This window comes from Protopterus annectens, chromosome 13.part0 (assembly GCF_019279795.1).
Source record: "Protopterus annectens isolate FY-2018-M chromosome 13.part0, PAN1.0, whole genome shotgun sequence".
NCBI lineage: Eukaryota > Metazoa > Chordata > Ceratodontiformes > Protopteridae > Protopterus > Protopterus annectens.
In genome coordinates, this window is record NC_056747.1 from 794364019 (window position 1) to 794383716 (window position 19698).

General features: G+C 43.5%; 1 protein-coding gene across 1 annotated transcript in view; it reads left to right on the forward strand.

Annotated features, from left to right (window-relative positions):
* The window catches only part of PIGL (phosphatidylinositol glycan anchor biosynthesis class L), an 879462-nt gene that overhangs the window by 397229 nt on the left and 462535 nt on the right, over positions 1-19698 (forward strand). The gene's annotated exons all lie outside the window — the stretch shown is intronic.

Below are 19698 nucleotides of genomic sequence, written 5' to 3' on the forward strand. Positions count from 1 at the left end.
GCACCCTGGCACTATTAGGTTTTACCTCATATCATGCGTTCCGGCCCCAAAACCCGGACCACACCACAAAGGAGGGTGTATCCATATTCATAAAGGATACCCACACCTCCAGGTTGGTGGCAACGCATCTAAGCTTCGAAACCATCCAGGTGCAACTAACCATAGGCAAAACTGCTCTACAAATTGTAGCATGCTACAGGCCACCCTCTCAAACTCAGGAACCCCACACAGCCTTCCTGAAGACACTGGAGGGTATAAATGTATCTCCAAACACCATCATATTGGGTGACTTCAACTACCCGAATATAGACTGGGAACATTACTCAAGCCCTAACTTTCTAGCCCAATGGTTCCTGGAGTTCATAAATTCAAATGCCATGGAACAGCCAGTCACTGTTCCCACGAGAGGAGAAAATATACTAGATCTCATTGTCACAAACATGGGGACAAAATGCTCCACACCGGAAGTATATCCCTCATTGGTGAGATCTAATCATAAACTAATCTCACTGGAAATCCACATCCGCCCCACCCCAAACAAAAGACCATAGTGAAGAACTTCTCTAAAGCAAACTTCACACTACTCAAGACTGGTGTGGTATCCTTCAAGGCCCCTGAGCCAGAGGAAACCACAACCCAAGCTGCGGAAGCCCTTACAAATGCCTTCTATGAACACCTCCAGGACTGCATGGATCAGGCAATCCCAAATAAAACCAAGACTCTTTCCACAAAGGGCAAACGTCCAGTCTGGTGGACCCCAGCCATTAACAAACTTTACAATAAGAGGAGAAAGCTATTACATGATAGAACAAAATCCATAAAAGGGAAGTCACCCCTGATCATTATTAGTAAAAAAAATACAAGCACTCATAAAATCAACTAAGGCCAATTTTGAGAGAAAAATTGCCATGGATTCAAAGGACAATCATAAGGCCTTTTTCAGCTATGTTAGGAACCTGGGTGGAAACTCCCAGATATGCTCAGAATTAGTCCAAAATGATACAAAAATCACTGAACCCACAGACATTGCCAACATACTGGCAGACAGGTTCAGTGCAAACTTCACCCCCCTCCCCCCCTAAAGGAGAGATAACTATCCCAGCCGAGTGTAGCCTCCCGGACATCTCAAATGCGCAGGTGAAAGCTGCTCTCTCTAAAGCTAAAAACACAGCATCAATGGGACCAGATGGTGTCCCCGGCTGTGTGCTACACGAGCTAAATGAGGAATTAAACCCACACATAAGGCAGCTGTTTAATCTCAGCCTTACCACAGGATACGTGCCCAAGGAGTGGCGTACGGCAACTGTGGTCCCACTCCACAAAGGCGGCGCTTCTACGGACCCGGGTAATTACCGCCCCATAAGCTTAACAAGTCTAGTCTGCAAAGCTATGGAGAGGATCATAATGGAGCTCATAAACAAAGATATAGGGGACTTGCAGACATTGGACCCGACCCAGTTTGGCTTTGTCAAGGGAAGATCATGCCTTTTGAACTTGGTTGACTTCTTCGAAACAGTCACCAAGGCCATTGATGAGGGAAAGGCAGTCCATACAGCCTACCTTGACCTTGCAAGGCTTCGACACAATACCCCACTCGGGTATTGTAGAAAAACTTACCAGCTTAAATGTAAACCCATATGTCACAAGATGGGTTGCAAACTGGCTGAAGGACAGAACCCACAGGGTTAGAGTTGCTGGCGCTGTGTCAGACTCCAAGCCAGTCACAAGTGGTGTCCCACAGGGCTCGGTCCTTGGCCCCCTATTGTTTGGTATCTACTTCTCAGAAGTACAGGCCAACATGGGAGGACTTTGGCTGACAAAGTTTGCAGACGACTGCAAACTGGGCGCCATAGTGGAAAGTGCATCGGACACGGATATCCTTCAGAAGGGACTCACAGAAACAGATAGCTGGTGCCCGAGCCATGGCCTGAAGTTAAACGCCAAAAAATGTATAGTCATACCCTTCGGGAAAAACAAGGTAACCCCAAGCTACCATATAGGTGGCAATCCACTAAGCACAGAAGAGGTTATCAGGGACCTGGGGACCCAGGTTGACAGTGGCCTTTCTTTTGACACTCACGTTGCTAAAGTGGTTAGAAAGACCTTCTACATTGCCCACCTGATCATGAAGGGATTCACATCCAGATCTAGTGAGGTCATTGTTCCCTGTACTCTTCACTTATCAGACCAATGATCGAGTACAATGCCCCATTCGGGATGTATCTCACCCGACATCTGCAGCAATTGGAGAGACCCCAAAGTTCCTCACCAAAAGGATAAAGGGACTCCAAAATCTGTCATATGCTGCCAGATTGAAGAAACTCCAGCTCTATTCAGTCGCATACCGTCTGCTCAGAGGTGACATGTGCCTGACATACAAGGCCATATCCAACCCGGAATTAATGGACATGCTCCACCTCAAAAAATCCAAATCCACCAAAACCACTAGAGCAAGCGACTTAAACCTTAGCACGGATATAAATAGGACGTGCTGGAAGGATAGATTTATCACTCAGAGACTCCCTATGCTGTGGAATAAAATCCCAGTCCATGTGAGGGAGAGCACCTCGCTGACTCTGTTCAAGAGAAATCTAGACCTGTGGATGGGAGATCGTAGGTTTACCCCGGGAATCATCTTTGTGTCACTGCTGGACAGAGGCACAACAAACTAATGGGCACAGTATTTTTTCATATAAGGGGTGGTGTAAGCCACAATAATTTGGGCTAGGCTTATAAATGCCTTAGGGCAGATAGCCTAGTATAAACCTATGAACCTATGAACACCACAGTCATGTGGTATATCAACAAACAGGGAGGCACACACTCATATCCTCTATGCCGGATGGCAATGGACCTGTGGAATGTGGCCCTGAACCTCAACATTCAGCTCCAGGCCATATTTGTGCCAGGAAAAGAAAATATACTAGCAGACATCTTAAGCAGAACTACCACGGATGCCCACGAATGGATGCTGCATCCAGACATCTTCAAATCCATTACAAAGAAATGGGGACTACCAGAAATAGACCTGTTCGCATCCCCACACAACCACCAATTGAGGAAATTCTGCACAAGGACATACCACCCACTTGCTTGGAAGGTGGACTCCCTATCCTTCAGTTGGGAAAACCTGACAGCATATGCATTCCCACCTCTTCCTTTGATGCACAAAGTGCTACTGAAGATCAAAGAAGATCACCCAAGGATCATCCTGATAGCTCCAGACTGGCGAGGCAGCATTGGTACCGCTACTGAGGAGTATGTCTCGGACACACGCATGGCCTCTACCTCTAGTTCCTTTACTGCTAACACAGAACAACTTCAAGATCCTACATCCAAACTTGAAGACACTGCAGCTAGCTGCTTGGAATATTGCATAAAACAAAATAACCCAGATTTATCTCAGAGGGTTAAAGACATTATCCTGGAGGCTCGCAGACCCTCCACAAGGAAGACTTATTCAGCCAAATGGAAAAGATTCCTCATTTGGAGTGCAGCAAAAGGAGAAAATGTATCATTAGCAAACATAGCTAACATCCTGGAATACTTAGCAGAACTTTTCCACAATGGCCTGTCTTACTCCTCCATTAAGATTCATGCATCAGCAATTTCAGAAGAATACAACATGGATCCTCCAGTCTTCTCTCATCCTCTACTCAGGCAGTTTCTGAGAGGAATTAAAAATATAAAGCCTCCAAGGAAGCCACCTTTGCCTACATGGGACCTTAACTTTGTGCTGGAAAAGTTAACACTTCCCCCTTTCGAACCAGCAGCAACAGCAGAATTACAGTTCTTATCTTGGAAAACTGCTTTCCTGCTTGCAATCACTTCAGCAAGAAGGGTTTCTGAATTACAGGCATTAATGGCAGTACAGCCCTTCCTTATCTTCCATCAGGATAGAGTGTCCTTGAGAACTAACCCTACTTTTATGCCGAAGGTGGTCTCCAGGGTATCATTGAACCAAGCAATCCACCTACCAACATTCTTCCCCAACCCACAGAACAGGGGGGAAAGACTACTGCATACCTTGGATGTGCACAGGCAATTGCGCTACTATCAGGACAGAACCAAGAACAATAGAAAAACTGACCAGCTTTTCTGGTAGCATATGCAACAGGAATGGAAGGAAAAGCAATTTCAAAACAGACAATCTCAAAATGGATAGGAAATTGCATTAGATTTTGTTACTCTTTTCATGGAAAGACAACTCCAGAAAACATCAGACCTCACTCCACAAGGGCTACAGCCACTACTACAGCTTTCTTACGAGGAGTGGCTACCAAGGACATTTTAGAAGCTGCTACTTGGAGCTCCGTGCATACATTTGCCAAGCATTATAATCTACCTTTATACTCCAGATCCCGAGCAGGTTTTGCAACTGCTGTTTTGCAAGGGATCTTAACTGCACCATAATCATCGTAGTGCCTCCTCCCCCAGTTTGGCTATGGTATTCTACCCATATGTTAGGACTGCAGATGCATCCTTGAAGGACATAGCACAGTTTTGTACCTACCATAAATGTAGATGTCCGAGAGGTATGCATCTGCAGTCAGGATTACCCACCCTCCTTCCCCTCTGTGGTACTCCTAGGGTATTTGCCCATCTTGTAGCTAGCTGGGGGAATCTATTATGGTGTATTTGTTTGTATATATGTATATACATGTTTATTTTTGTTTGCTCTATACTGTTTGGAATCATTTACATTTATCCAAATTTAGCCTTCCTAGAGGGCACCTGGCATCTGGGGCAAGAAACACTGAGGAAAATGGCGTCGGCTGATGCCTTACCCAATTCACAGCAGCTATGACGTCGGGTGAAGTGCGACATCAGCCGAGGCCAGACCCAGACTTTGGAATCCGGCCGACCGAAGGGCTGCCTGAGGCAGGACAACCCATATGTTAGGACTGCAGATGCATACCTCTCGGACATCTACATTTATGGTAGGTACAAAACTGTACTTTTCCCTCCTTTTAAAATACTGTTAAACAAAATATTCCAGATCATTATCACCTTATTCCCTCCTAGCTCTCAAGCCTCCACAGGAATACCATCTATTCCTAGAGACTTTCCATCAGCTTAATTATATGTCACTGTTTTAGCTTATATTCTGTTTTCTTAACTGTTAATTTAAGAGCCTCATCTGTTTCTAACCTTGGCTTACTTGTTCCATAAATATTTTCATTTGTGCCTTTATTTCCACATTCATATTCTTCATATAAATTTTCATAACATTTCTGAAATATCTCTAGTACCTCTACATGATTTCTGATTATTAATATTTTTTTTGTTATAGGCTCTCTAAGTTTGGCAGCAACCCTTTCTACTTTCTGTAACCAAAGTCATTGTGCTAAGAGTTTTTGTTCTCTGGAGTTACATAACTGCGGTCTTTCTAAAATCATGCATATACTCCCTTATTTTCTTTTTAGCAGTCTGCAGTTGTACCTTTTCTTGTCCTGTGAGATTCCCCTTATTCTTCAATACTTTAGTCTTTGTTGGCCCCTTTAAATAATTCTTACCTCTTAACCTCATCTCTTTTTCTTTTATTTCAATCCTATTTTTAAACTCCATTTTCATTTTATCCCAGTCACTAGCTATAACTTCTAAAGAAATTTCTATAATCCCTAATAATTCTCAGATAATTTCCACTACCCATTCCTTAAATTTCTCTCTTTTTTTAGCAGGTAGGTGGGTAAGCGCCAATGTCTCATTTTTACTTCATTACCATGCATTTTTATCTTGGTTGTTAGTTGAAGTGTGAGCTGAAATAGTTATTGGATGTGTCTCAGACCTTTCAGTTAAATGCACATGTCCCTTTGAGATATAATTTCTGTGTAGTTAAGCCCAGTTATTGTACCTTAGGGAATAATATGTTAATTCTCAAAGCCCAGTTATTGCACTTTAGGGAATAATATGTTAATTCTCTTTGAGTTCCTAATACTGAATTCACATGTTCCATACCAAATATTTTCATGAATTTCTTCAGAAGTCTGCTGTTTTGTTGTACTTTTCCCTTCTATGTCCCCCCAGATATATCCTCACTGTTAAAAATCAAGTTCCATTCCCCACCTATAAGTAATAATGTGAAGTTGTTCTATCTCGCCGTTTTGTTCTTACACGTGGGTTCGGAGCTGATCCCTCGGTTCCGAGTCAGCCGCTTTTCAAGCTCAAACTCTCAGAGAAGCTCGAGACCCAGTATATATCCCATGATGCTCTACTGTAAATCCCAGATCTAGTTTGCCGCTGCAACGGATCTGCAAGACTCGTCGGACCAAGCTCGGGCCAGTGTTATTTTTTCAATATTTAGAGATATTTCAAAATTTTTTTCTATTTGAAGTGTTAGCTAGTGTTATAATATTTAAAGAGAAATAGAGTTTAGTTATACTTAGCGTGTAGTTTAAAATACTTTAGAGTGTTTTTCTTTGGCTGTTTGTCTAGGCCTTTCTTAGCTTTGGGCGTGACAGGGCTCTGTCAGCTCCTTTGTGTGTGCCTTTATTAGTGGTAATTGGAACTAGTTAAAATTAGTTAGATTAGTTAAAATTTAGCTATTTTGTAGATAGTTAGACTATAAAACATAGTTTAATAACTGTTGTTAATACTTAGTTTTTTTTTGAGTGCAGGGATCTGAACTATTATATATATATATATATATATATATATATATATATATATATATATATATATATATATATATATATATATATATAGTTATTGACTTTTCCTCTCTTCTTCAAAAAATGTCTGAGAAGCAAAAGTCTGGCTTCAAAAGGTGTGTGTGTGGTCAAAAAATGTCTGTGACGGACAACCACTCCACCTGTGTGTACTGTTTGGGATCCATTTATTTTACAGGAAGTGTGCTCTATCTGCCACTCCTTTATCGCCAGGGTTCTTCTGGAAAGGCGCAGGAAGCTGGTGGATAGGGGACTCCTGAAGCCTGATTTTCAGGCTGCACTGGACAAGACCGACCTTTCCTCCAAGGCTTTGAAGGGGTTGAAGTCGTCCAAGGGGTCCTCGGAGCCCAAGTCCTCGGCTCCGAGCTCCTCTAGTATGGTTCGATCATTGGCTCCACAGCCCTTGGAGCCGTGTCTCGATCCTCTACCTCAGAGTCCAGTTGTGGATCCGGTGTTGGAGACTCCTCCGTCTCCGATTCTTCAATTGGTGCCGTCTTCGGCTCCTTCCCATTCTTCGAGGTTATCCAATATGGACCTGGACCGCGTGGTTAAGAGATTGCTAGAGAACCCGGCCCTGGCCAAAATGCTTTCTGTTTTGAGCCACTCTGCTTCAAAGCTTGAAATTCCAGCCCTACTTTCTTCTCCTCCTCCTCGGAAGCCAATCGAACTCTCGGAGCCGGGGCAGACAGAACCGATGTTGGTAGAGCCCTCGGAGTCGAGGTTCGATCCAGCTCCCTCAGCTCCGTCGACCTTGATCTCCTCGGTCCTGACCAGGGAGTCTTGGAGCCGACACTCCCTCGCTGGCTCCGGGGTGGATGGTCGGACCGAGACTTCGGTTCCGACTCTTCCCCTTGGGGCTTCGGCGCAGGTGTGTTCGGCTCAGTCCTCTGGATTGGAGTACGGGGTCTCGGGGAGGGGAGGGCTGCCGGCCTCTTCAGAGCCGACAGACTTCTCGGACCGGGATTCTAGTGCCTTTGATGCCATGAGGAAGGTCATGTCTTCTAAGACCACTACCTCTTCGGATCTTTCTTCCCCTCCCCCTAAAGGGCCTCGTTCTGTCTCTTCCACACAGGTCCCTACCAAGTGTCAAAACCCAGAGCCTCAGATATCCCCATTGGGCAGCCCCTCTTCTACAGGGACTACACCAGACGCTCCCACCGATGAAGTACCTAGGAAGAGGCTGTGTAAGAGGAGGCACTTGGATTCCCCACAGGAATTCCTGACATCGGATACCGACTTGGAGGAATCAGAAGGATCCCCACGATCCCTCTCTGAGGATGTCTCATTTGCAGACATATTGGAGATCTTAATGCAGAGGGGTGATTGGCAGTCCCTTGCCCTTACTGAGGACGAGTCAGTACTCCTGAAGGCCTTTGGGTCTCAACCATCCACCTCCAGGGTTACTCCTCCCTTCGACGAACTAATGGATCTGGTTGCTCGAAGGGCGTGGGAGTCCCCTGATTCAGTTGAACTGGTCCCTCGGAGGCCCAACAAGTTCATTACTTCCCCCGTTAATAAGGCCTTTCTTACCAAGGGAGTCCCGGTTGATGCCATGGTGGTGGCAGCAGCCGCCAAGAAAGAGATGTCGGAAACCTCTTCTTCTGTCCATCCTCCTAATAGAGATTCTAGGACGATGGACAGGTATGGGAAATGCATATTTAGTTCTGTGGCATTTTCCATGAGATCGCTCAACTACCTGACCCATTTACCCGCCTTCAACGAGATCTCCTCAAAAAACTGGGAGATACTCTACAGGGTAACACAGCTGATGCAGTTTCGGAGAAAGTGACTGCACAACTCAACACCCTCAATTCTGTAGTCAACTCATCCATGCGGCTCATTTCGTATGCCGCCGCTGGATCGAGTAGGGCGACAGGTTCAGCGATAGCTCTTTGGAGACGGTCCTGGATGCGCCTTTGCTCCTTTGCGGAAGCCTTCAAGTCTTCCTTTGTCAATACCCCATTCGATGTTTCTGCCTTGTTCGGACCTAAAGTTAAGGTGATGCTTACTAGTTGTGAACAAGAAGGAAAGACTCTGTCTGCTGTAGGAGTCCGTTTTTCCACTTCAACTAGACTGCACCCCAAAGGGCAACCAAGTGGAAAAATGTGGTTTTGAAAGCCCCAAGGAACTTTCCAAAACACACCTACGGATACCCCCTCTAGGGGCAGAGGAGGGGGTAAAAATGGAAGATGCCATCCAAATGGCAGAGGGGGTCCGCAAAATCAGGGTGACAGAGAGCAGTTCTCTGGTAAACCCTATCAGCGTTCCTGAAAGGAAGCCCGGCTGTCCTTCTCTGGAGGCGGTCGGGGGTCGCTTGGCTTTATACCCAAACTTCTGGCTGAACATTACAACGGATTATTGGGTCAAAAGCATCATTTCCAGAGGTTACTAAATCCCCTTTTCAAAATGCCCTCCCATGTGTGCAAGTTTTCCAGACGTTCCACCCAGTCTGCGAAAACTAGTAGGTGTAGAGATTCAAAACCTGCTAGACAAAAGAGTCATCCAGCCAGTCCCGGCAGACCAGATAGGATCCAGAACTTACTCTAGGTTCTTTTTAGTTCCAAAGAAAACAGGGGACTGGAGGCCCATATTAGACCTCAGCAAACTCAACACCTTCGTCAAGAAGGAAAAGTTCCGGATGGTCACGCTTCAATCGATACTTCCGTTCCTAGAAACAGGCGATTGGATTTGCGCTATAGATCTCAAGGATGCTTACTACCACATCAAAATGGCCAGATCATCCAGAGATCACTTGCATTTCCGGCTGGGGGCCAGTCATTACCAATTTAGAGCCCTGCCCTTTGGTCTCACCACAGGCCCCAGAGTGTTCACCAAATGTATTGCAGTGGTCACGGCTCACCTGAGACGTTTAAGATTCTGGGTGTTTCCATATCTGGACGACTGGCTCCTCACCGCCACCTCCAGGCATCAGCTAATCCAGGCAAGAGACTACACTATCAACCTGTGTTCCCAGTTGGGCATAACCCTAAACTTCGAAAAATCTGCGTTATCGCCCTTGCAGCGTATTACATTTATAGGAGCAGAACTAGACACTATTGATTCAAGGATCAGGTTGCCTCAAACAAGAATCTTATCTCTAAGAAGTCAATTGTCCAGTCTGTTGACCCAGAACAAAGCCCCTGCGTCCCAGGTACTGAATTTGTTAGGCACAGTGGCAGCCACGCTAATAGCAGTCCTGTTGGGACGCATGCATATGCGGATACTCCAATGGTTACTCTTCACACAATGGTCTTACCAACAACTGCCCATGTCGCACAAGATTCTGTTAACAAATCTTTGCAAGAAGGATCTCAATTGGTGGCTGAACAGCGACCAGATAGTAGTCGGACATCCCCTTGTTCTTCCCCAACCCACAGCGACCACGATGCTTCCCTGATAGGGTGGGGGGGGGCTATTTCAGGGAAAGACTGTCCAAGATACTTGGTCAAGCATGGAATCGCATTTGCACATAAATGTCCTGGAGCTGAGAGCGGTGTTCCTGGCATTGCAACACTTTCACGACTGTCTTCCTCCAGGAACAATTGCAATTCAGACGGACAACATGTCAGTAGTCTGGTACATCAACAAGCAAGGGGGAACCAGATCGTATCCCTTATGCCGGGAGGCCCTAAGAATTTGGTAGTGGGCTGTATCCACCAGACGCTTTCTAATAGCAACGCACATCCCGGGGTCATCCAACGTGATAGTGGACAAATTGAGCAGGGCCATCCTGTTGCCTCACAAGTGGTCCCTCAAACAACAGGTGGCGGACAAGATTTTCCACAGATGGGGCCAGCCTTGCTGCGATCTGTTTGCATCTCCGTTGAATGCCAAATGCAGCAGCTACTTTGCCCTTTATCCCCCACTGGGAAGCAACCCGAGGGATGCGCTTGTACACGATTGGCCCCCGGGCCTTCTATATGCCTTCCTGCCTTCGTGCCAATTCCCCTAATTCCCAAATTCATTCAGAAAGCCAAAAGTCTGGGAAGGACTGTTATTTTGATAGCCCCGTCTTGGCCTCGTCAGATTTGGTTCCCCTTCCTACAGAAGTATCGAGTGGAAGAACTATGGATTCTGGACTCAGTGCCAGACCTCCCGACTCATTCATCGGGAGTTCTTCACCCATCCCTCTTCTCCCTAAAACTGACAGCTTGCCTGCTCCAATTCCCATATTAGCCAGGTCTCAAGATTTGTCTCCCGTGGTCCAACATATTATAGTTTCTTCTCATAAACTGTCAACCAGGAAGCTATATAATAGCAAATGGAAACGATTTGTTCACTGGGCTTCTCACCATGACGTTGTCCCATATGTTGCGCCTATTCATACCATATTAGAATTTTTGTCTTCCTTGTTCTATGATGGCGCAGCAGCTGCCACCATAAGGGTTCAATTGGCTGCCATTTCCAACTTTCATGTAGGGTTTAACGGGTCTAACATCATGTCCCACAGGCTATGTAAGGCCTTTTTGAAAGGTACCCACTATCTCAGACCACCTATCAGACACCCTGTCGCTACCTGGAATTTGAATCTTGTTTTATTCCATTTGATGCTCGCCCCCTTCGAACCCGCGTCATCTTGTGATTTGAAGTTTCTGTCTTGGAAAACAATATTTCTGGTAGCCATTACATCTGCGCGTAGGGTCTCTGAACTCCAAGCCTTATTTTCCAAACCCCCATATTTGATCTTCCACCCTGATAGGGTGTCCCTCAGGACAAATCCTACCTTTCTTCCTAAGGTCTGTTCAGAAACTAACTTAAATCAGTCTATTGAGCTCCCAACCTTTTTTAGACACCATACCAACAGACTGGAATATATGTTACACAAGCTTGATGTTCACAGGCAATTGAGATTCTACTTGGACAGAACGAAAGACTTCAGACAATCTGATCAACTCTTTGTCTCTTACGCAGAGAACAAGAAAGGTTCTGCGGTATCAAAAATCACATCATCTAAGTGGCTTTCTGATTGCATTAAATTAATTTATTCCTCCACTAACCAGTCATTACCGACTAATGTCAAAGCCCATTTTACCCGGGCTGTTTCTACGTCATTAGCTCATGCAGCTCATTTACCCTTGGATATCATCTGTGCAGCTGCTACTTGGTCCAAACCTCACACGTTTATCACTCATTACAAAGTGGACAGGGCCTCCAGGGAAAGGGCTTCCTTTGGTTCCACTGTGCTCAGGAATGTTCTCCTTTGAGCCACCCAGGATAATAAGGGTGCTTGGGACGCTACCCACGTGTAAGAACAAAATGGCGAGATAGAACAACTTCACATAAAGAAGTTATGTCCTTACCATAACGTTCCATGTGAGTTGTTCATCTCGCCTTTTTGTTCTTACATTCCCTCCCATCTTCCCCCTCCTGGTGAGAAAGATGGTTGCCTTGGTGGATTGGTTGGTCTTGTCAGCTTGTCTTCTTAAGACAGACTGTTTTCCTTTCTGAAAATCTATAGATACATAGATAGGTAGGTACTGCAGTACTTATTTTTTTAGGCTGTTTTCAGGTGCAGCGTACTAGATCTGGGGTTTACAGTAGAGTATCATGGGATATATACTGGGTCTCGAGCTTCTCTGAGAGTTTGAGCTTGAAAAAGCGGCTGACTCGGAGCAGAGGGATCGGCTCCGAACCCACGTGTAAGAACAAAAGGCGAGATGAACAACTCACGTGGAACATTATGGTAAGGACATAACTTCTTGCTGAATGCTGATTATTTCTCCCAATTTTTTTAAAGCTCCATAATAAGTTTTAGGCAGAATATAAATACATACCACCATAATCATCTTCCTTTGTGAAGAATCTACTAGTCTTATTTTTTCTCTATCACCATTGGAGCTCCTCTAGCAAGTAATATAAGTACTGCCTTTTTCCTTTGTCCCTGATATTCTGCTGAATATCCATCTTGAAATCCTTTATCAAATTCACATTCTTTCTAAATGTGCCTCCTGTAGTCTTGCTATTTGCAATCTGCATTTCTTAATGATTCAGTACTTCTAGACAACTCCTGTGCCTTTTTCTGTCTTATTTTCCTGTGGAACATTGGAAAAGGTTTCACTGGCAAACAGAGTCCTCTTCTGCTTGAATGCTCACCCCTTGTTAAACCAACTTTTGTACCCCCCCCCCTCATCTGTTTTGTATCAAAAAATGACTTTGGTGGGCTAAATTTGCTTCACTTCTGCCTGGTGTACGGTGATTAATCATTTTCCACAAAACTCTACTGCCTCTAATTTTTAATGATTTGCCTTCCTGATAAAGTTTTGTCAGAATCAACTCTTTCTGCTGGTATGATTCCATCTTTACTAGTGTAGATCTTGACTGCTTTCCTATGGCAGATCTGGAGCATACACAGTGTGCCTTTCTATTTAACAAATCCTGCTATAGAATATCAGTCTAGTTACTTGTTTGTGTTTTCAAAAAATTAATACAGTCTGTTCCTTCTAGTTTCTCTCTGGTGCAGCAACAGATCTCTGGCTTTCTGTGTGTGCTCTGTCCTCTAACTCTTCCATTTTTTGAAACAACTTTTCTTGAGCAGTCTCATTCTCAGTCGGCCTTTTCTTCATTTCAACCTTTTTTTTTATCTTTGCAGTTTTGTCAGTTGATCTTGAATAGCTGTTTAAAGCTTATTCTGTGTTTTCCAGCCTTTTGTTATTTCAGTTAATATAGTCCTTCAATGTTTCATTAATTTTAATTAGCTCTGAGCACATTTGACTTATTTTTTTCCTCTAAATTACTGGAAACCATCTTGTGTGCCAAAACTGGAGCTGGAATTGCTTTTTGCTGAACAGCTGCAGGATTCTTCCCAGCCAGTGTTTTTTCTCTTCACCTTTTCTAGTTGATTTTCTTTCAGACTTTTCAAGTTTCATCTTGCTGGCATTCAGGCAGAGTACTTACTAACCAGTAACTGAATTTTACTAAAACAGGCAGAATTACTGGCCCTCATCTTGTCAGTTTCTTTTTTTCACACTGGGAGAGATGAAATTAGGCTATTGATTAGTATGCAACCATCTTGGAAAACTCAAGTATTATTGAGATAAGGAGGGAATGTTTTGTCCTTGTATACTCAAATTTGGAAGATGTAACAAGCAGAAACATTATTTCATCTGCTTGTTTCCTCTCCTGTGTATTGATGCAAGTGTATTAAAAGTCTGTATCCGGACTGCACTCGCTGGCAACGTTGTGTTGATGACTTCTCCCCTGACTTACTTCAGCAAATGAGAACTGCACATTGAACTCACTTCCTTATTCCCTGTGCTGAACAACCAGCAACCTCAATGAGTTCCTGAATTTTTGACTTGTTAACAGCTCAGATGGACATCTTGTTTCAGTTCTGGTAGGCCAGTGAAACCTGTTTTTTTTTTTTGCCATCTCCCGTATAGAGACAAAGTGGCTCACAGCAGTTGCAAAATATAGTAATGCAAACATTTATGAAAATTAATGATGAAAACTTGAACTTTACTTGAGATGCTAATTGTATTTTTATTTCCATTATCACAGTCCATGCTAATGTGATGTAACTCCCTGTTGTAGCTTGTTCTGCTAGTAAGAAAGTGAGTGAATGCCTATGTATGTGTGTGTGTGTGTATGTATATGTACTTTATACAAATATATATATATATATATATATATATATCACAGACACACACACACACAGACCTTTTTTAAATTTTTTAATATGTTTCCATTATCGCAGACAGCTGTCCACAAAACTTATAAAAGGGGTTGTGGGGGAGATGCAGATAGGCAGGAATAATTTCATCAATATGCAGTGCATGAAGGTATTAAGGCAGATGTAGAAATTAATACTTGCACCCTCCCATCATTAACTATTGATGAAGAGACTGATTATGGTTGTGAAACCCTTTGAAGTTGTATGAGTAGTGAACCATGAGGATGAAGCCTTAATGCTAATTTTGTTAATCCAAATCAAGCTGCAGCCGTCCTTTAAAAATCCTTTGCTGTTGTTGTGTAGTAGACACCTTTGTAAATAGTTGTGTCAGTGAGTCTGCATATGCAGGTTTCAGTTGAACGTGAGCAGCCTGGCAGTGAGTGGTAATATTTTGTAATACAGTCACAAACAACCAAGTAACACCTGCCCAGATATGACATACCATTGGAGCATGACTTTTGTTTGACAGAATGACTAAATTTATTTTGTAGTGCAGATACATCTAGTTTTCTTTGGGTTGTTTGGCAGACTTTGATCCAGAGAGTAAATTCTGTAGGCTGTGTGCCAGAATCATACGTTACTGGAGGAGAGAAGGTGCTTAAGGAGGATAATAATGAAGAGCTGCAGGAGACACAGTGGCCTTTTCTGATCAAATGTAATGTTACAAAAAAATAGTATGCTATACAGAAAGAATGTAATTGAGAGTCCTTGCATGATGATCTATGTAAAGTAATTTATAGACATAGTATAGAAAAACATTTTGAATAAAAGCCTGTGATATTCATCATTCTTACTGTTGCAGTAACCTGTGGGTGTAACCTGCCAAAGATATAGCAACTGGCTGGCTTCCAAGAGCTTTCACCCCACCCATGCTGTCACCCATATGCTAAGCCCTTTCGGAGGGAACTATATAAGCAGCCATAGTGACTAAAAATCTTCAGTACTTTTTTGCCACCTCTTTGCAGATGCAGCTGTGAGGCTTCTGAGGAACAACAGTCAGCTTAAGGCTTCTTTTTTGATGGCTAAGCTCCCTTTGGAGAACCCTTCCACACTTATTTGTATTTTTATTAAATAGTTTTTATTTTTTGTCTAATATGTGGCAGAACTGAGGTATGTCTCTGAAAGAGTACCATTTTTGTATTGATGTTGGAAGTTATTCATTGAACGGCCACTGTTTTGGTTTTGGGCATAGCTCATAGGTTCATTATTTTAGTAATTGCATTTCACTCTAATTACTTATATTTTGGACAGTTGTGAAGTATGTTTTAGGGCAGAAACTTTATGTTGACATAGTACTTGTGTACACTTCATGACATCTTACCTGACAACACTTTTTACTTAGAAGTTCACTTTGGGAAGAAGTCTCTGTTTCTAACTGGAGATTTTTTATGTGCTGCTTGTGTATTTTACTGTTATTGGTAATGTGGGGCTTTTTGAATATTTGTGTGCTGCATGTGTACACTAAGTGACAGCTTACCTTCTAACTGACTCTTTCCAGCACAGCTTGCTGGCATTCAGGCATCTTCCTAGGCTACAACATAGATTTTTTTATTCTGGTCCCTCATGGTCCTTCTCCTAATGTGCTTAAAAAAAAAAACAAAAAAAAATACAGTTAAAGCACAAGCCCTTGCCTTCAGTGTGGGTTCCGTTGGTGCCTCAACTGATAGAGGGGTGACTGCAGTGGCCATTACTGGTTCTGCAGGTCACTTAACTGTTTTCCTTGAATCCCTGTGGTGTAGCTTTGCTGACCACTGTGAATCAGGTGTCAGACAAGTCCAATTCAACTGCTTCAGTGTCTGATGCGGCATGGGAGAGACATGTATTTTAGGTATGGCGGATACTCCAGGATGGTCTTTTTGGGGTGGCTGAAGAAAGAAACCTCTTTCTCGGGATGATATGCCTTCCTTTAGTCAGTCTTATTCAAAGAAATTTTCTAGGAGAAAAAAACTGGAATGTTAATCATTGTGCCAGCAGAGAAATTGTAACTATTTGTAAAAATGGTGTTCTTACTTTATCCAGGAGTTTTTTTTTTTCCATACAGTCAGTACTGGGTACCCAGTGTTGTCTCCTCTAATGTATTCTTTCATGACCAGTAATGAGGATGCTGTATCAGATGATTCTGATATGGTCAAAAGTAGGGTTTATCTCCTGAAGATTCAGTATCCTAGGACTCTGTCTGTTTGAACAGTAAGCCAGAAAATGTACAAATGGTGGCTTTTTCCTTCTCCAAGACCGTCTCTAGGCTAAATGGTGTGTTTTCATGGGAACAGGTGGATGTTCCCCTGAACTGAGCAGATACAATGATTTATTAGAGCGAGAAGCCCGTCATACTGCACCCATTCCACCTGTTCTGCTATATTTGAAGGATACTTTCAATGTTGCCTGCAACTTTTCTGATTTTTAGCCATCAGTCCCTAAGAATGCAGATAAACTGTATAAAGCCTCTCAAACTAATAAATATCTTTTTTTTCATCTCAGAACTGATCCTGCAGCCATATCTCCTACTGTTCTTGCTGCAAACAGACTCCATGCCACCCCTAACCCATTTCCTGAGGATAAAGAGGGTAAACTTCTAAACAGACTAGGTTAGAGACTCTTTTCTTCTACTGCTGTAGCCTTTAGAATTCTCGGTTATCAAGACTACATGTGGAAGTTTATGCTAAAGTCTGCAGTTTGAGAGAGCTTTCAGCTTCACTTTACAACCTTCTGAAGGTAGTAGGACTTATTTGAATCAGATTGTATCTAACCTATCCCAAGTATATATACATGCCTTAAAAACTGCAAGTGATTCTGCTGATACTGTTTCTAGGGCCTCTACTTTGGCTACAATCTTCAGATGATTTGTCTGAGTATGTTCTCATATGGTTTCAAATAATTTAAAGTCAGAAGGTTTGAATTCACCCCTTAACAAGGAGGTTTTATTAGGGCTTTCTGTAGTCCTCAAACAATGAGATGAGAGTGGTAAGTTAATACAGGGAGTTTCTAGCATTTTTCAGATTCCCCAGTTATCTTCCTCCAAATCCTCTACCCCCTTCAAAAGACAAAACAAGCGTCCGGTGCCACCTGCAAACAGCACCTAAAAAGAAATGACAAGATGGGTTAAATAACCCCCAAAACAAGGAGCCTTTCCAAAAAAGGGTCTGATACCAGCCTCTGCTTGACTATGATAGAAATCTGGTAACTTTTTTCCCCCTCTCCTGCCCCAGCATCTCTTCCCCTGTCCCAGAATCTGGTCCTCAGTGCTCCTTTGTAGCAATAGATTATCTCAAGATGAAGGGTTTTGAATGTGATTCAGGAGGGTTACAGTTGGCAATCTCTAAAAATCCTCCCTCCTTTCAGTGGGGATCCATCCATACTCTCCCAGTCAAACAAAGTTGTACTCCCATGCTCCAACACATTTGAAGCAGGAGTCATAGAGCATGTTCCTGCAGAACAAAGAGAAAAAGGCTTGTACTCCAGAATGTTTCTTGTTACAAAGAAGGAGCATTCTTGGAGACCAATATTATACCTGCTTTTTTCCTCATTCTTTTTGTAAAAGTTCCAGATGTTGACCCTTTAAACAGTGTTGGCTCTTGTTCCATGTCAAGAGTATCATGCTAACTCTAGACCTTATTTTATTCTAGTAGCAAACAATTTCAAGAGATTTCTAAGATTTTGTGTGCCTGGGTCACTTGTCAGATGTTCTTCGTGTTTCACTGTTGCAGTCATAACACTTGGGTTATCTGCGTGCAGGTAGCCCTCAGTCGGCCCGAATACCAGAGACTTAGTATTTCTGCATCAGATGTCACTCCAGGACTGACGTCAGCTCGTCAGGGGTATAAAAACAGGCAGCTGACGTCGTTACTTCAGTCTTTCTTGCAGAGGAGCCCGAAGCAGAAGCAGTTCGCAAGTGCCGATCGGCCGCTACCTGAATTTTCGTTTACGAATTGAATAATCCTGAAGTCTTCCAAAGCTAAGTACCCCATTGGGGATCCTTTTTTCTTGCTCTAACTGATGTCAGAAAAAGTTAACAATTGTCTTGCCTCTGGAAAGCAAATACCTCACAGAGATTTTCATTCTTACTGCGTCACCTGTTTAGGCCCAGACCACAACGTACCTCGCTGTCAGTTTTGTGCCTTGTTTAACACCCGAACCATTTGTTATCGGGCTCTCTTTGTCGCTAAATTCTTTCGATCTCGATCTCCGTATTCTGAAATTGCTTCGGTAAGCCATCCAACTACCGATATTCCGAAAAAACGTAAGGATAAAGACAGAGACAGACCGCATAGGTACAAAGATGCCGACGACGCTTATGTTAAGCTAGTCGCCAGTCCACCGGTACTCATTGAGGTGCTTTTGCAGCCCCTGATAACCGCTTCAGTGGATTTGCAGGCCTCTATCGAGACCCATTCGGAGTCCAGTATGCCGTAAGACTCTTCTTCGAGTATGGAACCTTCAGATGCCTCTACCTTGGATGGTTCCGGAGCCGCTGTGCAGGCACCGGCTTCTGAGGCAGTTCTTCGCTCAACTGATATTTGACTCAAACTGACGACTTTTTTAACCAAAACTACAGAGTTTCTTAGGCCCAGAGTATGCACTATGCCTAGAAAACTGACGAGCAAAGCGCATGCACCTGCTCCCATGCCACAAAAACAAATGCTTAGAATGACAGAAAACCTTTTTACCCTGTTAAGGGGAAGTCAGCCTTCCCCTGCTAAAAGAAAAAGAGACCAGTCCCCATCAGCTTCTACAGACCAGGAGTCCAATGAGTCTGAGTTTTCTGATTATGAAGACATGCCCTTATCTGCTTATGAGAATTCAGATGCAGAGGAATCCATTCCCTCTGCCTCCCCTCCAGAGGATTTTTCTTTTGGTGAAACCTTGCATACCTTAAGAGGGCATTTCCACTGGGAATGCCAAGACTGTCCTCAGTCCAAAAAGAGACTCAGAGAATTCCTAGAGTTGCCTCAGCATAGGCCTTTAGCAATACCCCCTGTCCTGGATGTTGTTGATGATGTTTTTATGGAATCCAGTCTTACTCCTGACACTTTACCTCTTGCCCCTAGGAAACCGGACAGGTACTACAGGTACCTGATACTCTCATATTTCTTTTCAAGAATCCTACTGCTAACTCAGAGATCATTTCCCAGGGGCCTAAAGATATCAAGGCTACTCCAGCCCGGAATCTCACCCCTTCGGACAGGGATTCCACAGCTTTGGACAAATGGGGTAAGAAGGTATGTACCTCTGCAACTCTTGCTATTAGGGCATTGAATTGCCAGTTTCACATGCTGAAGTACCAGCAGCATATTATGGAACTTATTAAACAAAAAGTGGCAACCTTTACAGACTGTGCAGAAAATAAAGAATTGCAGGAGCTTA